The sequence below is a fragment of the Anticarsia gemmatalis genome, chromosome 15 (assembly GCF_050436995.1).
Source record: "Anticarsia gemmatalis isolate Benzon Research Colony breed Stoneville strain chromosome 15, ilAntGemm2 primary, whole genome shotgun sequence".
In the NCBI taxonomy this organism is placed as follows: domain Eukaryota; kingdom Metazoa; phylum Arthropoda; class Insecta; order Lepidoptera; family Erebidae; genus Anticarsia; species Anticarsia gemmatalis.
Window position 1 is genome coordinate 9,658,591 of NC_134759.1, and position 19,785 is coordinate 9,678,375.

General features: G+C 37.0%; 1 protein-coding gene and 1 non-coding gene across 4 annotated transcripts in view; one reads left to right on the forward strand and one right to left on the reverse strand.

The window, feature by feature from the left end:
- The window catches only part of LOC142978938 (furin-like protease 2), a 196,662-nt gene that overhangs the window by 142,274 nt on the left and 34,603 nt on the right, over nt 1–19,785 (forward strand). The gene's annotated exons all lie outside the window — the stretch shown is intronic.
- Nucleotides 10,579–10,649, reverse strand: TRNAG-GCC (transfer RNA glycine (anticodon GCC)). The gene has a single exon. It is a non-coding gene; the product is annotated as a tRNA-Gly (tRNA).

Below are 19,785 nucleotides of genomic sequence, written 5' to 3' on the forward strand. Positions count from 1 at the left end.
GTCATCGCATGATTTGATTATTAGTATGTATCACACTACACAGCACGACGAGAAGTTAATGCTCCTGAAATGTTAATGGCGAATTTGTGTTTTCTTGCGATGACCAAGTCGATCTATTTGTTTTAAAGGTTTTTTTTTTAAATTGGCATGATAATAACATACGTAATAACTTAAGACAGAAGGTCCTTTAAGTAGAGACTAAATAGATTAATCGACTTGGTATTATATAGATCTCACCACTTTTTACGGCGAGACTTGAGGTTTTTACAGAATGTTTTTGATGGCATCTCACTTCTTTTTGTAGAGCGAACATAAGTCCAATTTGTATGGAAAGACGTTTTTTTTTCATAATTCAACATATTTTCCTATGGGAATGTTGTTCAGTTTCATGAGCTAAACACCCTTACCCACCCTATACCCCCCTCCCGTTATGCCTTATATAGTAGGTAGCTATTTATTTTATTTTCTACAGTAATCATAATTCATTAACTGCAAATGTAACCTTGTAATCTTATACATTTATATGGGATTACAAAATTATTGTTGCAGTTAGTGTATTTAAAAAACTGGATCGAAATTAAAAAATATTTGATTTTTCCCATGATAAAGACACTAAACCCTATTTGTATTCTAAATTTTAAGCTTCTAAGTCTGCTAGAAGTACCTTAGACTTTTGATGATCGGTGAGTCAGTGAGTCAGTGAATCAGTGAGTGACAAAATTCAAAATTTTAACAAGTTGTCATTCTTAAACTACTGGTTCAAATTGACTGAAATTTTAAATATACCGTATTTATACAATTACTGATTAGTTGCTGAAAATCCAGGCTTCTTGTTTTATCCACAACGAAATTATAGGGGTGTCAAAAATAGCCCGAATTGCTTCGAGAAAAGGATGTTACGGCCGTGCCGCTTTTTTTTTGCTCGACTTGCGGGGGCACTTCCGTGCCCCCAGACATTACAAATTTAAGAGTAACCTACGTAATATAAACGCAGTGATGAAATCATATCAATAGTTTTTAATTCTCTAGTATTCTATACTTGGCTGATACTATCTTTTCCGGGCAAGACTTTCCTTGCACTTGACCAGTTTTTATTATCTCACGACATGTCAATACATCGACCCCGGGTCACGTTTGGTGTGTAAGTATTTTCCTTGGACGCAGTACGTTCGTGTTGCACTTATATAGTTCACGGAGTTCCTAGTAAGGGAAGCTTTAAAGGCGATATACGGGGCATATTTGAATCGTTTGGAGTCACGTACGGCAATAACGTATCGTGTTCAAAGATTGTAATAGTGCCCCACTAGTGACAGATTGCTTGCACGTACCCGCTACACATTTCTCAAAGTTCACTCCTGCAAGTTGCACGTTAGCTCGAGATAAGCGGCTATTACGGTATCGTGTGATACTCGCTATATTTGAGGGTGATTCTTAACGGTGCCTTTTAAAATGTCCCGTTGTAATGCCAGAAGATAGATGGCGTGCTGCCTTTTCCTGTTTCCTTTACAAAGAAAGAGACAGGCAATTACATAATTTAGATCGTGTTACAAGATTAGCTCGATAAATCAATATTAACATAATTGCTGGTTTCTGTTCGGAAACGCAAGCCCTAATTGTGGAACACGCTATTCTCTGTTTAGAAGTGGTGTTGGTAGTTATTAAGCAAATAACGAGCAAATACGATAGAGATAAAATAAAAAGGTAAGAAGCTCAATACGCTTTAGAAACAACAGTCCTCAGGAAGAATTATCGATTAATTGAACCGAAGTTTACGGTTGAGAAGCGACATTATTTCCATTACGACTTGAAGGCTGACGTAGCTTGACTTTAAATATACGATGTTTCATCACAGTAACTCAATAAGGTTCGCTACCAGCCTTAAGTACAAAATTGAGCAGGATATTGTGATTCAAGGAATGTACGTAATGTTGTTAGAGTAAATGTACCTATATTATAATACATGCCACGGAAATTTTCTCCTAAATTGCTAGAAATAAAATAAGATAATCTTTTTCGATAGTAATATCCGTATAAAATGCTTTTCTATATTCAGTCGAAAATACTTGAGTATTTCTCCTGAAGCTATTTCAAATTTAACCAAATGTATTTCATATAGGAAGTAACAACTCCGCCCAAGCAAAACCGTATTCAAAAGTTTAGCGATACGTTCTGCGTACCGAGACATTGATATGGCGTTTGCTCTACAAACAGAGAATAATGTTATTACCATTATTTCTATTAAAACTTTTTAAGCCTAAGAAAATATCGGTGTTCTATGTTCAATGTTTTCCCATAACAAGGGCTTGTTTGTTGTTACTGACTGTATATCGTCGGCGGTAGCTCCACGCTCCAACTTAACACAAACAGAAACAAGAACGCATTTGTTTTACTTGAGTTCTTCGTATGAAGGAAAGTATCATGTGAATGAAAGAAAAACTTGGTGTATTTATTGTAAGTTGTTTGAGTTTACAAGGAAAATGGAAATCGTTGTGGTCTTCGGTTGTTTGCTGTGCGGTCTCGCCTACACACTTGGTAAGAGGACATCTTCTACGTAAGATGTGGCGATGTCTTCCATTGTGAAAGTTTGAATTTAAATCGTGCACACAATGCCGTATACGAGGATTTGTGCATTTCGCGGTTTGAATTCACGGAAATACAGCTTGTTAGATACCAGTAGTTTGGAGTGTTCGTATGCATCGAAAATTTATATGGAGCTCTACAACTCTGATGAAAAGCATTTTTTTAAGGACTATGTTATTGGAAGAGAATGGTTGTTGCAATATGCCCATAGTGAATAGACAAGGGACACAACAAAAAAAAATGATTTTAAGGAAACAATGTGTAAATTCGTTATACACGTGGAGTATACGTAATGTGATACATTCTCGGTGAATGACTGTCAGTGTACGCATTCATGTTGCTAAGTGACAGTCGCGACATTTATTGTCGCCCGCGGAACAATAATACATAACGCGGTTAAAATTCATTGTGAAACAGATACAGATTACTTTATTTGTAGCATTTAACAAAATTGTGAAGTATCACTATTTATTTCACGTGAATAAATAATACGTTTTAATAACTAGTAATGATCCATATGATCCAACACAGTTCGACGAAATTAGTTCGTTATAAATTATAATTTGTTTGAAGCTTTGTAATAATGTGTAAACGTATTAATTAATTTTATCTCCTAATTAGTAATGATAATACACGTGATAGTAAGCGATACGATGATATCAGTAACGTAATTTTATTTTGTAAAAGATAACAACTGATAATTGAAAATTCGGGTCTATCCCACTAGTCCCGTTGAGTTGTCCCGTGACGGGACAACTGGCACTATTTTGTCCCAGTTGTCCCGTGGCGGGACAAGTGACACTGTTTTGGTGCCAGTTGTCCCGTTGCATAAAAATCACGGGACTAATGGGACAGACGGAAGGGTCAAAACAACTGGTTCCATTGAGTTGCTCTGTGACAACAGGTACTTGGTACTTTGGTAAGATAGCAGACGTTATACGTTGTGTTGTAGTACATTTTTACTTAATTTCTAGCAGATAAGTTGAAATTACATAAGGTACATGTTGAATTGACTTGAGTGTTTGAGCTGCTCCAGGGGCCTGTTAACAATATATTTTAGTTTCCTTACATTATGTTTTTTCAAGTAGGGAATTTCGGATAAGCATTTTACATTTATGGTATGGAAGGTCATAGATATAGACACTCTTGTCAATTTAATTATAAAGTGAAAAGCCTAAATAGTAAAAAAAAACTTTTTGTGAATTTAAAGTTTATATAGAGTAGCGTACAAATACAATTCATGATCTGCTATCTTACCAAAGTACCAAGTACCTGTTGTCACACAACAACTCAATGGAACCAGTTGTTTTGACTCTTCCGTGTGTCCCATTAGTCCCGTGATTTTTCTGCAACGGGACAACTGGCACCAAAACAGTGTCACTTGTCCCGCCACGGGTCAACTGGGACAAAATAGTGCCAGTTGTCCCGTCACGGGACAACTCAACGGGACTAGTGGGATAGACCCGAAAATTCTACCTGGAAAGTACCAAAATTATCATGATTTTCAAGTTTTCAGTCTTGTCCGACTATGAGGAGTCTGAAACTAAGCAAATAATATATTCATCCAAAGGTTTTTGAATTGGGTTTTACTGACGTTAAGCGTTACAAAGTAGTCGTTACATAGTCAAGAATTCAGTCAGGTTTACAAACAATAATTAAAAGCAACATTAGAGAATCTCACACAGCAAACAGGCTATTGTATGCTCAACATGTGGGCATGTGTGCAAATTATCGATTCCGTTTGGCGTCACGTCTGTCAATGTGCCGTTTACATGTGCACGGATGGCGGCTGATTGGCCTCTCATTTGGGCCGATTGTGCCTCACGAATACATAATTTGTGTTCGACGTCGTCGCCATTAAGATAATCTCTCGCTAGGTTCAGCCCCATCGGCTCGTGCTACGGCTCAACACATTGATTACGGCCTGCGCTGGCGAAGTGGCCGATAAAGCGATGTTTGTGTTGTTAGTCCGGTTTAATTACGACTACAAAGCAATATGTTAGGTGGCTATTGGAGTCCTTATTTTATTTTACGCAAATAAGTATTCATGTACAGTGAGAAAAGGTTAACCATCAAAATATTTTTTTTGAGTTATCAAAAGACATCTGTAGCAATCAATGAGTTTTGTAAGTAGTTTTATTACTACATATTCACTGAACTTTCATATTCACTTATATAATATAAAAAAATTAAGTTAAAATGTACTCAAAGTTGAACTTGTGTCAACCGAGTCACAGTATTTAATAACACATTTAAGTAATAAAACTGAAGGGAGGGTCAGTAATGCCCGCGTCTCTGTGCTTCAAACCACGTAACTTTGCAAACCGACAAGTACCGGCCACCATTAAAACTTACTTCGGTGGGACACAACGCGCTGCTCAAGCGTGCGGGCGTCGCCGATGCGAAAGTAATCTCACTCAGGGCGAGAAAATCGCTTTTAAAAGTTCACCTTATTGCTGAATGCTAGCTCGCCGTGGATAACTGGCCCGGTGACGTAACGGACCTTTACAATAATTTACAACCGCCTGAGAGTTATTTAAAGAGTTCCGTGGGGAACTAGATTGCTTACTCCGTAGCGTGTGTAATCGTATCCTCGTTCGTGTGAACGTGCTGAACTTTACCTGTTAGCAATCATTGATGTTCTTACATTTATAATCACGTGCCTAAAAATAGTAACATCCCAAAAATTTTCAAAATATTCAACAGCTTGATGCGGGGTTTGCGTTTGTTCGTTGCACTGCTTTAACTGTAGGGGAAAAGTATGTACAGAATTACACGTGGCTCACAGCTGAATTAATCGTACCCCTGCGTCGCTCTCACTATTAGTGTATTTGCCTATAATGCTCAAAGTAATGACCAGCTTAATTGATATTATTGTAATGTCCTCCAATATTTCAATTAGAATTAGCAACATAATTACGACCATAACACGTATTGTTCTAAATCAGTAATGCAGCCGCAGTTTATGTCAGTTACTAACGCACTGCGCCGGATTAACAGCTCCGGGCTATATCGAAAACGTTATTGTCCGATTGGCTTATATGTATGACACCTTAGGGATTTAGTTAAATTATACATAGAGCCGAGTTCTAGCAGTAACACGAATTCAGACGTTCGAAACAGGTGTCTCAATATGAAGTAATACATTTTTAGTGCGTAAGATTTTTCGTTATAACAATAGATATAAATCGACACGAGTTGTACGAAGCAGCGAGAATATATAATATTCCCTTTTCATATCACGCAGGTGTTAAGTTCCAATAAAACATAGTATAGGGAGGCGACCTCGGCCGCCCCCCGGGGCTGTTACTAATGCAGATTGCGTTCAGAAGGTCATATCTAAATCACGGGATAGAGCATAACGTCAGTACTTTATCTTAACTCAGCACCTGCCGCTCCCCCTCCGCTTGAGTTATAACGTCGGTTCTCCTTTTGTTGTTTACGAATGAGTTTTTCACGCTTTTCTTCGGCCGCGGACCGGTTCTTCGACACACCTGCTATTCTCCCCCGTTGTTATATTTATTGTGCTCATTCTATGTATATTGTGAGGGAATAGTACGCGATGTCGGGAACTTATCGCGTTTTATATATTTTTTCTCGCGCCCTCAGACTTAGGGATGATGTTTTTATTATAAACACGTGTCAAGACTTGGAAATATTTGCAAATGTTAACGTAGTGATGTGCTACGTTCGCGCGTGAGTACTTCTATTATTCGTTTCGCGAGGATGTTTGACTGATGAAATAACCTGTTATGTTATTCTATGTTATATTTGATGTTGTGTCATGTCACATTTACCTTCATGATGTTTTTCCAATAATGCATGTCATTCTAAAATATGTTGACCTACATCTATTAAGATGATATGAATTATTTTATTATAGTTGGATGGTAAAGTAATCTTAGTTTCATTACAGTAGTCACTTGGCAATTTTGTACAATCCACAATTTTACGCCAGTCACATTGTAGGGCGATTAATATTATGGGCGTTGTAAACATCTCACCCTGGCGAAAAAATCGATTAACAAATTATGTAAATGTCACGTGCGTATCTGGGAGCATTTTGATTGAATTCTGACGACCTTATTGAGCTATTGGCGGCCGGCCAATCGGGGACATCGGCCCTTTCTGCGAGTGACGCGTGCTCTCTACCTACCCTATGCAAATGAGTGAATTTATTGAAAATTTAATAAGCGCGCGAATTTACACGCGATTGAAAATTCTGGAAAAAGCGATACATGAAACGATATTTTTGTTTGCCTTGGTTGTTTTATTTGGACGTTTTTTGTTTACCCGCTGGCCTTTGGCAGGTGTCGTTTGTATGCTTATTGCATGCGACAGGTCAGCCGCAATATAATAATGACATTCTTGTTTTTATGGTGCGATTCTTTAGAGAGGTAAATTACCAGTAATTTTCACAAACTGTACAGAATGTTGATCGCTTTGAAACTGTTGTAGATACGGCTTTATGTTCTGAAGCAAGCAGTGGTCGTCAAACCGGAAGTCTTTCGGGTTGTTTATTTGACTAAGGAACGTTGTCCACACACAGGGTTGTGGAAATATTCCGTTGCAGTTGTAACTTATATTTCTCAAGATCTTATATCTTAAGAAAAATAAGTTACGACTCGTTCAAAGACCCGCGTAATCGCGATTTAAAAACAAATAAAAAATCTAGCGACATTTTTCGTATTTAAGATGCTACAAGCGTTTATTTTATCGTAGATTGTAAAGCACCAGCAGATTAGCTGCACTTCGTGCTCTTTTGTTCGAAAAATGCTTTATATTTTCTGTAACACGAAACCATTGCACGCAAAAAGAGTCATATTAACGTCCAACTCTATAATTCTAAAGAAATGCGCTTTATTATTAAGAAATAGAAAATATGGTACTTTATATTTGAAACAAAATTGTCAACGCAATAACATAAGTTAGTCGGTGTCCGTGAATCATTTGGAATAGTGCAAGTTTAGTTTCACTGGCTTCTACGTGCGTTTTAGGATATTAGTGTGGGCGCTTTGCGGGATCGTTATAGTTTTAATTTCAGTAAGTACGGGCGTTAACTGGTGCGAACGTAGTTAGTGCAGAGTGTACCAAGTGCATAAAGTAAATAAATGAATATGGTATTTGTACTGGCTGGAACGTAGCGCAAACACAATATCACTCTGCACTCGGCGAGGGTGCTACGCAAGTGCCCTTTTGTTTGTTGCGCGTTAATTAATTAATAGTTATAATGTATATTGTTTTAATACAGATCATTGTTGTCCTCGGACGCTTCGTTTGCGATCCGTTCGTTTTGTTTTTACTTGTCGAGTAGTTTTAAGTTTTGTCCTCAGTACTTAATGGAATTGGATGTTGATAGTTTGTATTTTTCCATTTTCGCTACTATTTCTTATGTTTTGTTTTTATTATTACAGGTAGACATAAATTTTATCTTCATAAAAAAAACAAAGGGTCTGTTCAAAATATAATATTTAAATTGACGACACATGCACTATTGTCTGTTAAAATTACGAAATATCCAAAAGCAATTTCAATTCGTGACCGGACTGACAGATTCCATCATCACACATGAGATGTATAATTAACTTATAACAAGTTTTATTTACAGTTTCTCGCGCTGTATCACATAATTACGTACGTCTGAACCCGACTCCGACATCCACAAAATATTTTACAAATTTATACCGAGGGACGAAAAAGTTCACAGTCAAAATTCCTATTTTCGCATAAAATTTAAATAAAATTTGTGTCATACAAACATCCCTTTTTGTTTTAGCGGGGCATAGAGCAAAATGAGAACTGAAATACGAATTTTAATTATAATAAAATATAACTAGAGGTTGCTAGCAATTTGGTTTACGAATCACAATTTAAGTTAACCACGATGTACGGGGATTTGGTGTTGATACACTACATAATATATTTTCTAGTGCAACTTTAATCTGACTGAAGGATGCGCTTTTAAAATAAAGAGGCACAAGTAAAGATATCATAAACATCGACGAATAAAAATTACCTTAGAATAACGTATAAAATAAAATTTGCTTTATAACTTTATCGAGACTTCTCTACCTCGATTTCGAGACTTTATCTTTACAAATCCTGGAGCTCTAGTGTGTATTCATAGATGCTTATATTTAAGACGTCAATATTTTAAATTTAATACGACGCCCAAGCTGACAGCGTATCTTAATCGTGTTAGTATTCCAATATAGAATGCCTTTTATTTCGCAGCGTGTCAGCTTAAATGGACCGGCTTTGTTCACGACTGCTCCGCTATTTTCCTACGGCTATTTTAGTCCTTTACGTCCAATATCACTAAGAGCATGCTAAAACAGGGTACTACATTTAGTTTAACCAAGCTCTACGCCTACTTTTTCCGCCGCACAATTTTTAAAGCGGCCTTAAAACGTATTAACAAAAGTGGCACACCATTAACACAAGTAGTGTACACGGTACGGTGCAATTTGCGGCGATATTGTCGCGGCCCGCAACAGAATGTTCGCTAATGCCCTCCAACATTAAGCCTGCAGATTATCTGGCCAAAGCCCTAAAGTCTCCGTTCGAATAGCTGCCTTTAGGGTTCAAAGGATTTTTTAAAAAGGCGGCTCCGTTTTTCCACCTAACTTTGATCATCATTGGAGGGATTTATCTGATGTTGTCAGATTCGCTGCTAGTTTCTGTGCGGGTAGTTTTGCCGGTTTTTCCGTGAAATTCTCATTCTTTAAGTTAAAAATGCAGACTGACCTACCTAATTGTAACAAATATTTAAGAAACTATTGTATAATATTTTATCGAACGCCTCTAATCGCGGCTAACATAAAATTGATATTCGCCGAACAAAGCTCTTTAAACCGCATGAAAGGCGGATGATGAATGGTGATCGCGCTATTATGTACCAGTAGTCCCCATTCACGGCTAATAGAAATAAAGAGCAGGCGGTACAGTGCACTTTGCGTTCGTGTCCCGCTTTATGGCCTGCGGTTTAGCTACGAGATCAGAGAGGAAACTGCGTGAAAATCTTTTGACCACAACACTGGAAAAATTTTGAATAAGCTCTTTGTTGCGACCGAAACTGTCGACAAAATGTAACAAAGTTGCGACTTCCCGTTATTTTTCATGTTTTATTATACAAAGTGATGTAAATGTTATCATGTGTTTTTATGTTGCATGTAACTTAGTTTTGGTTGCAATATTAGGGTTACTGTAGCGTTACATTCAAAATATTTCACGTAGATATATCATTTCATTGGCTCCAAATATTGATCCTTGTATCTGCTTTATTCAGTATTATCCGAATCAACCAACCGACAAACATAAACCTACAGAATGTAATGAGAGCGCGTTACACAACGACCGATATCTCATTACCTTCGTACGTTTGGTTTTGTTGGCTCATGTCGTCCGTCAACTCAGCCAATGCTAGATTAGGTGTATGCGATCCGTAATAGGATAAATCACGGTTCACGCGGATTGGGACAAGCCTATGTCCAATATTGGTCTGCAACAGGCCGGTTTTACTCGTATATTTTGCTATGTTTTCGGTTTTATTTCCTTCACGAAAAGATGAAAAGACTTAAATACTAATACTATTACGGAAATAAAGTTAAAAAATACCGACAACTTTATCTCTTTTGTACATAGTTAGTACAGAAGTATTCAGTTCTTTGTCAGTGGCCAATCGAAATGCTGGTGCAAAATAAAGGGCACGCGGTGTGGAATGCACTTTGCGTTTTGCGCCCGCCTCGTGGCTGCGGTTAGCTATGAGATCACAGGGTGCCATATGCCAGTGGAGAATTCTTGTGATCGTCGAGAGAAATGAAAATACAAGGCTATGTCTATGAAAAGTTCTTTTACGACAAATATAACAATAATTACATTTATAAAAAAAAAAGGTTTAAAGGTTTTTCGTGTAATATTTTTGTTAAAGTTATAAAAATGTTTTGGACGTCAATATGAATCCATATAAAAGTACAAAAAGAGGGAGAGAGGGAGAGATGCATCGGCCGGGAATCGAACCCGGGCCGCCCGCGTGGCAGGCGAGCATTCTACCACTGAACCACCGATGCTTAGGCTCTATGTTTAAATTAAACATTTACATAGTTCTCATTACGTAATGTACAGCTGGATAAATGATTAGTTGGTTCGTTTTATCGCTAAACAATGAATAACAGAGGCAGCACATACGGTTTGCACGTCAGAATATGTGTTTAGTTGTGAATAAATAGGTAATTATGCAAATCGAGCCGAATTTACGAGGGTCGACAGATTATGAATACAAACGCCTACAGGTTTTACGATTATATTGGAATTCATTACGCTAGAGGGTTTCACTTTTACGTAGTACCTGAGTCCATAACAATTTTAGGGATCATAACAACCCTCTCCTCTCCTCAACACTTTCCTCTGCGCCCCAAGATTTAATGTTGTATTAAAAGTTGGCGTTTAGAAATCTGCCCCTGATTTTACGACTCTCCAAATGATTAGTAAATCTTCCATGCCATAAGATTCTCGAGCTTTTATAGCTCAAATTGTTGTTCGAGTAAATCAGACCAGTCGGAAGGAATGAAGCGCAATTTTTTTAGACCTCAAGATATCGTAACTCAAAGCTCTATCATGTAAAAGGAAAAGTGGTTTCATGCCATAAATATTCCGTAATATTTAAATAAGGTCGGAGTTGCGAAATAAAGTAACATTTCAGCCTCAGGTTTAGCAAAAACTTGGGTACCAACGATCTCGAACAAAAAAGCGGCTTTAACGATTTTACGTATAAAACGAGAAGAGCGTTCTCTTTTATTTCTGTTTGTAGCCAATACTATCGGATTTCGTTACGCGCGCGGCACGGTACGATTTTACAATATCACGAATTTTCCCAGCTGCATGTCGCACCTGGTTTTTGAGGTGGAAAGTGGATTTTTAAGGTTCTCAGCCCTGTATTTCGGACGCCCCTAGCCCTTTGTTTTATTCCATTTTCATGGGTCAACTTTTAAACTAACGATGTGTGATCAAAACGTAGAGTTTTCCTTTTTTGTCTACCTCGAATTTACTGTGCTTTACTCTGAATATTTATATTTTTGGCGTAGGTACAATGAGAAACATGTTCACGTAATACATTAAAAAAAACAAGTCCATAAAGAAAGAATCCGGTAACAAAACTCGCTCGTCTTTTGACCGTTCTCATTCCTCATGGCTTCAGTTATTCATCGCAACGCCGACTAATGCCGAGAGCTCTCCTCGGGAGGGTTGCCTTTGAAATCGTCTCACTCACGGCCTCTTTGCTACTAAAAAGTAAATGACGTTGTGCAGCGTAGGCCGTAGAGTTGCACGTTGCATTCATACGGGCCCGGCCTTGCGACCTATTTTTGTCACCTCACTTTCCACCTTGATTGGCTCAATCATCTGTTGAAATGGCCGTCCGACGGCCCCTGAGCTTAAGTGCATCGTTATTTCAAGGGTGATTCAATTTTTAATTTTCCTTCTCGCTAATTAGTGTCTTGACAAATTGTAAACCGTTTTATTTGTTGCATAATGTCTAGGGATTATCCAGTTCATTTGCATAAAGCAGAAAAGTTTTAACTGTACAAAATAGTAACAGTGTTTCATATACATATTCTATTTGCGTAAAATTCAATATAAAGTCTGATAACAACGTTTAATATTAAAGAAGAATCAGTTGTCAATAACACACGCGCGTACGCGTCTCCAATACTTCTAGGTGGCGCGAACATTGGAATCCAGATATACGTTTTATTTATTGACAGCTGGCTCCCGCATCGCATCGCAGGATAAGCCACATTACTTTACGTCTGCGCCGATATGTCGTTATACCGATATAGTTACGCTTACAGTCTATAATTTTGCTCTAGAAGCTATTTCGCTCCCTTGAGTTTCCAGAAGTTAGTCCTTGTCTTGAGCTATTTGAGACTTTTACTTTATTTTCTCGATAAAGAGATTTCAGTACTTTGTAATTTAACGCCTCAAGCTTTGTAGCAGACGTTCTTTTCTTCGACTTATGCGAGTTGCAACTCGGAGTAGCTGCATTAAAGATCTATCAAATAGGTATGATAGAAAGCAAATATAAAACGTACATCGTATGTGCTAATATACACATAATACTATTTGTTACAACACATTCGAATGCTAATCAAATCGATACACCGGCTTTTTATGTTTACTCTTTGAAATTGAAAATCTACTCACTTTATTTATAGCAAAAAGTATATTTTTCACAGCTTTTGAAGTAGTTTGTTAGCTCGACGCGATCCATTGAAAACTGGAGGTATCACGTCCATCATATCGAAGTGAGCATTGAACGAGTTCAGATATCGGAAATAAAACGTTGTCGGGAACGCGAGCGGTTTCCGATATCGGGCGATGCGTCATACAGGCGCACATTTGTAATGTATTCATCGCGGAACGACCGCCCCTACCGCGGTAATTCCAACTCAACTCGATTTTTATTGAGTTGTGCATTACAGATGTTGCCTTAGCCCGTTGTCTTCGATTGTAAGGTTTGAAGAACGAAATTGACTTTGCTTCCGATTCAGTGGGGTGAGGAAATCAATTGGGTGCCAATCGTCGTACCCGATGAATGATCGCACCATTTGACGATAATGGGAAAAATTGTGAACAAGTTACATAACTGCGTCACATAACAACCGTTCCTCTCTGGGAGCTGGGCCAATGCTGGATTATACGTAATATGCCTGATTATAATAGAAGCCGTTACTGATAGCAAGATTCCTCATAGAAACTGATACGTAATAGAATAATCCTTAATGTATAATACTGTCAATGCCTCAATGTGAATTGGCTCCAATTATAAGCCATAATTAATATAGTGGAAGCCGTAATTGGACACCTGATCATCAGTCGAATTAGTATTGAAACGTGTCTGCGTAGTGTAATCTTCAGGATACTCGTAGGTAATCTGTAATGCATAGTTCTCTCCTTTATTCAGTAGCTTGCTTGGAATAGCACGTTCCATTCGAGGTCTAGATTTCGTTTCACTCTGTGAATACCAATAAGACATAGGACAAGGAAACAATCTCACGAAAGTACCGACTGGATTTAGAACAGTAATGTTCACTATTTTAGACGTTGTCTGGACATCGGGCCTATATTCGCTCCCGGGAATACGAAATACTAGTCTGAATGAGCAACCCATATCGACTATTTTATCTTCATCGTGTGTCTATAAATGTTAACTTCTGCGAGAGTAATAGAATACTAAACGATCTGGCAGAATAGCTATCGCAATATAGGCAATATGTGACATTATGATGCATCGCACATATAAAGATCTCTAGAGTATTCATTCCACATATCCCTTAGTCACTTGTTACATATTTCGTTAGGTGTTGAGTTATTCGTCACGCAGAACAAGCTGCTTTCAGCTAATTACTACATGCATATTACAACACTGGGTTTCTACTCGTACGATGTTATTGCATGCACTTAGGCCCTTCTCCCATTACGATACTTGTAGGGTACGATACTCGAGTATAATACTAGTTGGATACATGTTCGCTACCCGATGCTCGCATATTATGCAACTTAAAAGTTACTAAATTCATCATTTGTGCAAACTCGTTTTTTGTAGACTGACGTTATGTCGAGCGACTCCAGTGACGATGAAGCTCTTGCAGTTTTTTTGTTTTATAGAAATAGAAGACGTCAACGCAAGAGTAGAAAATACTGGATTCATCCATATATTGAAAGAAACATAAATTGTAGAGTTTTTGTAGCCGCACAAGAACTACAACACGATGATAAGAAATTTTTATCTTTTTACCGAATGTCTAAAGAGTCCTACTTGCATCTTGAGCCGTTTTCAATCTATACATATTATTATAGGTAATAAAATCGTAGGAAAGTCAACACTGTAGATTGCATATTTTTTTATATTTTATCTCTTGGTTGACAGTCCTAAGCCTGTGTAAAGTATGAAGGTAAATCAAGGGATATTTTTGTCTACATTTATACAGTAACAAATAATGTATAAACTATAAAGCAGTTCTCAATTTCTCACAGTTTCTATAGCACCTAGGAGCTGTGAGGAACTGAGGAACTACCTATATTATCAAATGTTAGATTCTGTCAAACTTGAAACGTGGTGGAACTATATAGTTCCGCGAACATGTTTCCTGAACATAGTTCCAATTAGGAAATGAATGATTCCATGTTCAATCCGCTCCCGAACATGAGCGCATGTCTACGCGAGACGCGACGCACAAGCGACCAACACGGCGGGTATCGCGAGACTAGTCGCGAACGCGTAGAATACCAGTATCGTAATGTGAGAGTCTCCATACAAATGTATGTGAGATACTTCGTGGCGACTAGTCTCCGAGACTAGAGTCGCGCGGGCGTATCGTAATGGGAGAAGGGCTTTATTCAACGTGGTTAGTTACAAAGTCGCGTCGCCTTTACCCAGATAGCGGTTTGTAAAAAATGCATGCGCAAAAGTTACAATGTTTGGACACAAGATTTTTCTTTACTTTAACACTAGACTAGAGACTAGACTTCTGTGTTATTTTAACGTCAAAGGTATTTTTAGTCCAATGCCTCTCCTAATGTGGGCGTTTAATTTGAATAGGAATTTTCCGGTTTCCGCCAGTCAAGTAGAAATCCTTCCTCTAGTCTAGTTTTTTTGTTGTTCTACAGGTACGCGGATGCGACATGTTAAACTAGAAGATTGCATACATAGTTGTTACGAAGAGTTTATTTTATACTTGCTTGTTGCGTCACTCACTTGCTCCAATAAGTAAGTGCGCAACTTGAATACCAATGCTATTTATTAGCCTAAGAGATTGCAGAAGTGTTTTCTCTCCTTTAGTAAGGTTTATAACCATTAAGGGAATCAATTCATTTCTAGAATAATTCATTCATAGAATGAAGTATTAAAACTGTATTGATTTTATGCCTTTCATTGTGTCAAGTCTTTATACAAGCTGGTTCTTAAAACCAGTTTTAGAATGTATTAGTGTATCCATATGTATGATCGCGCTCGTACAACTCAAAACTAACATTAAAACAAATTACAAGCAAACTCAAAATTCAGAGCCCAACCAAGTGAATAAAACGATAAGGTTCTAAATTTTCAGTTTCGTGTACTAACATTTAAATAATTTATATCTAAATGAATTTGGTTTCGCAAACTAAATTTCTCTTACTTCAATGAATATTCTGGTAGTTACTAGCTCTCGGACTACACACATGGCTACGTGTTTGAATATGTTGTGTATTTGCGATATTCATAGGAATACGGACGGGCTGTATCGCAATTTCTTAGGATATGCTTTTTACGGAAACGGTCTCTGTGTATCCGGATTTCCGTGTCCCTTACGAGCTGACATCTGCTAGTTTTGATAAAATATGGTAAAAGTATTGTTTAATAAGAGTTAAAAAAAGAATGTGTACAAATTGAGCGATTACTACATTTTGTAACTTTATTGCAATAAATAAACTAATGAACACAGCTGTTTTATTAAAACTTTCTTCGAAGCGATATTACTTAAAGTGCTTCGTAACATTTATTAATAAAATCTATCGTTGAAAGTATTTGATGAGATTTGTTAGACTTTTATTATTTTTCTATTTGATAATAGAACCTGAATCATTTTTATTGCCTAATGGATACATCTTTTTGTTATATCATCGCGTTTATTGAAAGAAAATGTGTGTAACATATATGACGTTATAGAATACTCATTCTCTGCTGAAAATTAAACGTCTCCCATTTGGGTCTTTGTCGTTTCCCGTCTACCGTCTTAGCGCGGTATGTTCACCGTCACATTTAAATCATTAACCCAATGGGGAAAACGCGAGACGGTAACTGTGTAGACGACGTGATATTTTACACGCGTCTATGTAATTACATACTTACGTTTTTATATTTTCTGTTTAAATAGCTAGCTTAATAAATATAGGACGTCGTTTCATGTAAAACTAGGCTATAAACTGGAACGATGAGCGTATAAATGCCATCAAACGTAACAGTTCCTTAGAGGCTTGTAATTCAAGAGCTACTGCACTTGCAATAGCGGTGTTATTACTTGCGATTCGTTGATATTTGTGTAGTACAAGCGAGCGTGCCATACGTCACTGGCTAAATATTAAAGCTAGAACATCCCAGCAGAGATTAATATGTCGTCACTCGCACTTTACGAATGCGCGCCACCAGACGTAACTGGTGGAACAAGTTATAAGCGATAGCGGGATTGTGTTACTATAGCATGTTTTAAATATTAACTTATTTTCCCTTCATTGTTTTCATTATTTCGTGAATTAGTTCAATTTTAATTAAGTAGTTTGAATTTGAATTTATTGCTTTAATTGATTATTTTGATACAATTAAGAATGTTAAAAAAACAATGGTTTATGGGAAAATAAGGAATTTGCCAATTGAATCCTTAAGTGCAAATACCAAGAGGAAATTATATCACCCCATAGTTATTAAAATCTTATAAAATATCATCATATATTTAAGCTATTAAACACACGGAATAAACGATTAAATACTCCAAACATTGTATTCGCGAAAAATAATTTTAATTAGTGAAATATGTTATCGCTACTTTATCAGTAAAACGTTTGGCGATACGCCAGAATATGCGGAATTTTGCCTTGTTCGATAACAATTGCTTTGCGTCACAAACATTCGAATTAAATGTTGTAATTTATAGATCGTATTCAAAAATGGAATATTAAAAGTGCGAGCCTTTCTCTTTGGATGATTGACGTATGCAGACCATAGATGAGTCGTTTTTTTTTATTTTAACTTATTGCGTACATTCTAAAAGATGTATGTATGTATGAAATATTAAACCCACTCACTCACTTTAACGTTATTCAATGTACTCATATAATAATAACAGTTACGTGTTGTATTATATAAGCGTTATGTGGTTTGTGTTATATTTTATTCTTATTTTCTGACTTAATTAACCACGTTATTTGCTACGAGGTAATTGATTTATTTAAGGAAGATTAAATAGGATTTTCCACTGAATATTCCTAGAAGTAACTTATTACATTTATTATGCGTATAGTTTATTTAATAATTATTTTATGATATGGAAATTTTTAATTAATACAATGCAAAATGGTGGCATATGCGCAAGTGGTCATATTCTGAGGTCGGTAATCCGTATCTTGACAGAGAAATAAAGTGACAACAGCGTTTATGCAGAATTAAAATCTATTATTAGCTTTTATATTAAGCTATTATTTTTAGCCATTCAATCATTGATTGAAAATGGTCACTACTTGCACCAATCGCAATAGTTATAATTGCATGACGCACTACGTTTCCACCTTGCGGCAAGCCCCAAACACGGGTAGGGTCTTCGTCGTTGGCCCCCGCTGACAAGGGTCCAAATCAGAGATATTAATTTGTTGGGTGCGCTGTAAATTAACGGTCGCGAGTTCGTGTAACCGAGTTACCCCACGCAGTCCACAGAGGGCCGGATAATTTGTAACGCGAGCGAGTAATAATTTCCGGTGGTTGTCCCTTTACTGCGACGTGTGTAGGATTAAACGTTAAGAAGGGTGAATGTGCTTACTCCCGACTTACATACACAAATAGATCTGAAAAGCGGCTGAAGGGCTTAAGCTTCCCGTTTACTATATACCTACGGCTTATACTTGATAGACGTTTAAAAAGTGAAAACAGAAATAGATAAAACGAGGAACAACCCCGCTTGATTTTTGACCTCAGCAAAATTTTTGCACATTTGGCGATATCAAGGGATTGCTCGCAATTGAGTTACAGCAGACGAGTTTAGAATGACCAAGATTTTTATCTTTTTATGGCATTGTTTTTCCTTGATATCGGTCCCCGGAGAGTTCTGCCACCATCAAGGGGGGCCGGTGCATCCATTTATTTAAATTACGGCATACTTTTTTTCATAATGGAAATAATTTTCGCGAATGGCGCTGAATATTTTTAATGAAAAAGGAAAAAGAAGAGTTCTCGGTGATGTCCGTATAACTTAGCTACGAATTAAAATTAAAACTGCTCCGCTAATTTTGCATAATAATGTAGAAAAGATTATCTGCAATCAATTAGAACTCGGTCGGTGCCGCAGTGAAGCGTATGAAAAGTGAGCTACGTAAACTTTCACGGGAAATACTTTACATATTTATTATGCCTAAAAATATTCCAACAATCTCCAACTTTAGAATCAAAACGAAACGTATATATTCCATTATTTTAATTGAAATATAATTTCTTTAAATAATATAAATCAAACATCAAAGCGCTATAAAGTTCCATCGTGTTGTTTTGCCAGCGAACAATTTGAGTTATGCTCAGTGACTTGGAATTCTTGGAATGTAATGCGAATGCCCCTTCTAGCTCAGTCTGGAACTTCGACAATTAATTAAAAGTTTTAAGAAACGCCCCTCCCCCAAGTCTCGGTAGCTTGTGACTGATGGGTTACATCACCAACTATGTACACTTTATTTCGTCGACATATTTACGATCCAAACTTTAAGCGAGTGATAAAAAGTTTCACTGTTGAATATCATTTGTTTTATTGCCAGCCCTCGGTGACGGTGTAAAATGTAAATTAAGCCTTTATTAGAGCTTGCTCCTACTAATTTACTATTAGATAAATAGAGTCGCTTCAGTCGCCCCAGTTAATGTCTAAACTTATTAGTTACGGCTGTTGAGTCAAAGTCAACTAACATTTATCTATTTGTGTTCATGAAGATGTTCTACATTTATAAATACGATATATTCATTAATTTAATTTCATTGGCTTGGAAAACTTGATGTCTAACAAATTGGAAATGAATTACAAATAATATCGTAAATATATTTAGAAATCACCTTGTTAAAAAAATGAATGTTAACAAAACAGCTAAAAACTTCCTGCAAAATAGGGTAACATAAGTATGAAGTGAAATGTTTAAACGGTTCATTTGTTAAAGAATGATCGACGATAAATACACTGGCCCTTGTAGAAGCACTTGTCGAAGTTCAAAGGTCCAATATTTCAGCTCAATATTGTCGATATTAATTTCTAATTTTGATTACAACTTGAAACGAGAAGGGTGCTCGCCCTGAGAACTGGCCACTTGATATTGTTCCACTTTATTGGCAACGCATTTATAAGGTCGCAGTGACTTTAATTAGTCTTAAGCTACTTTCAAACTCTTAAAATTTTCGTTTTAACGCCGTTTTATTTACTTCGCAGC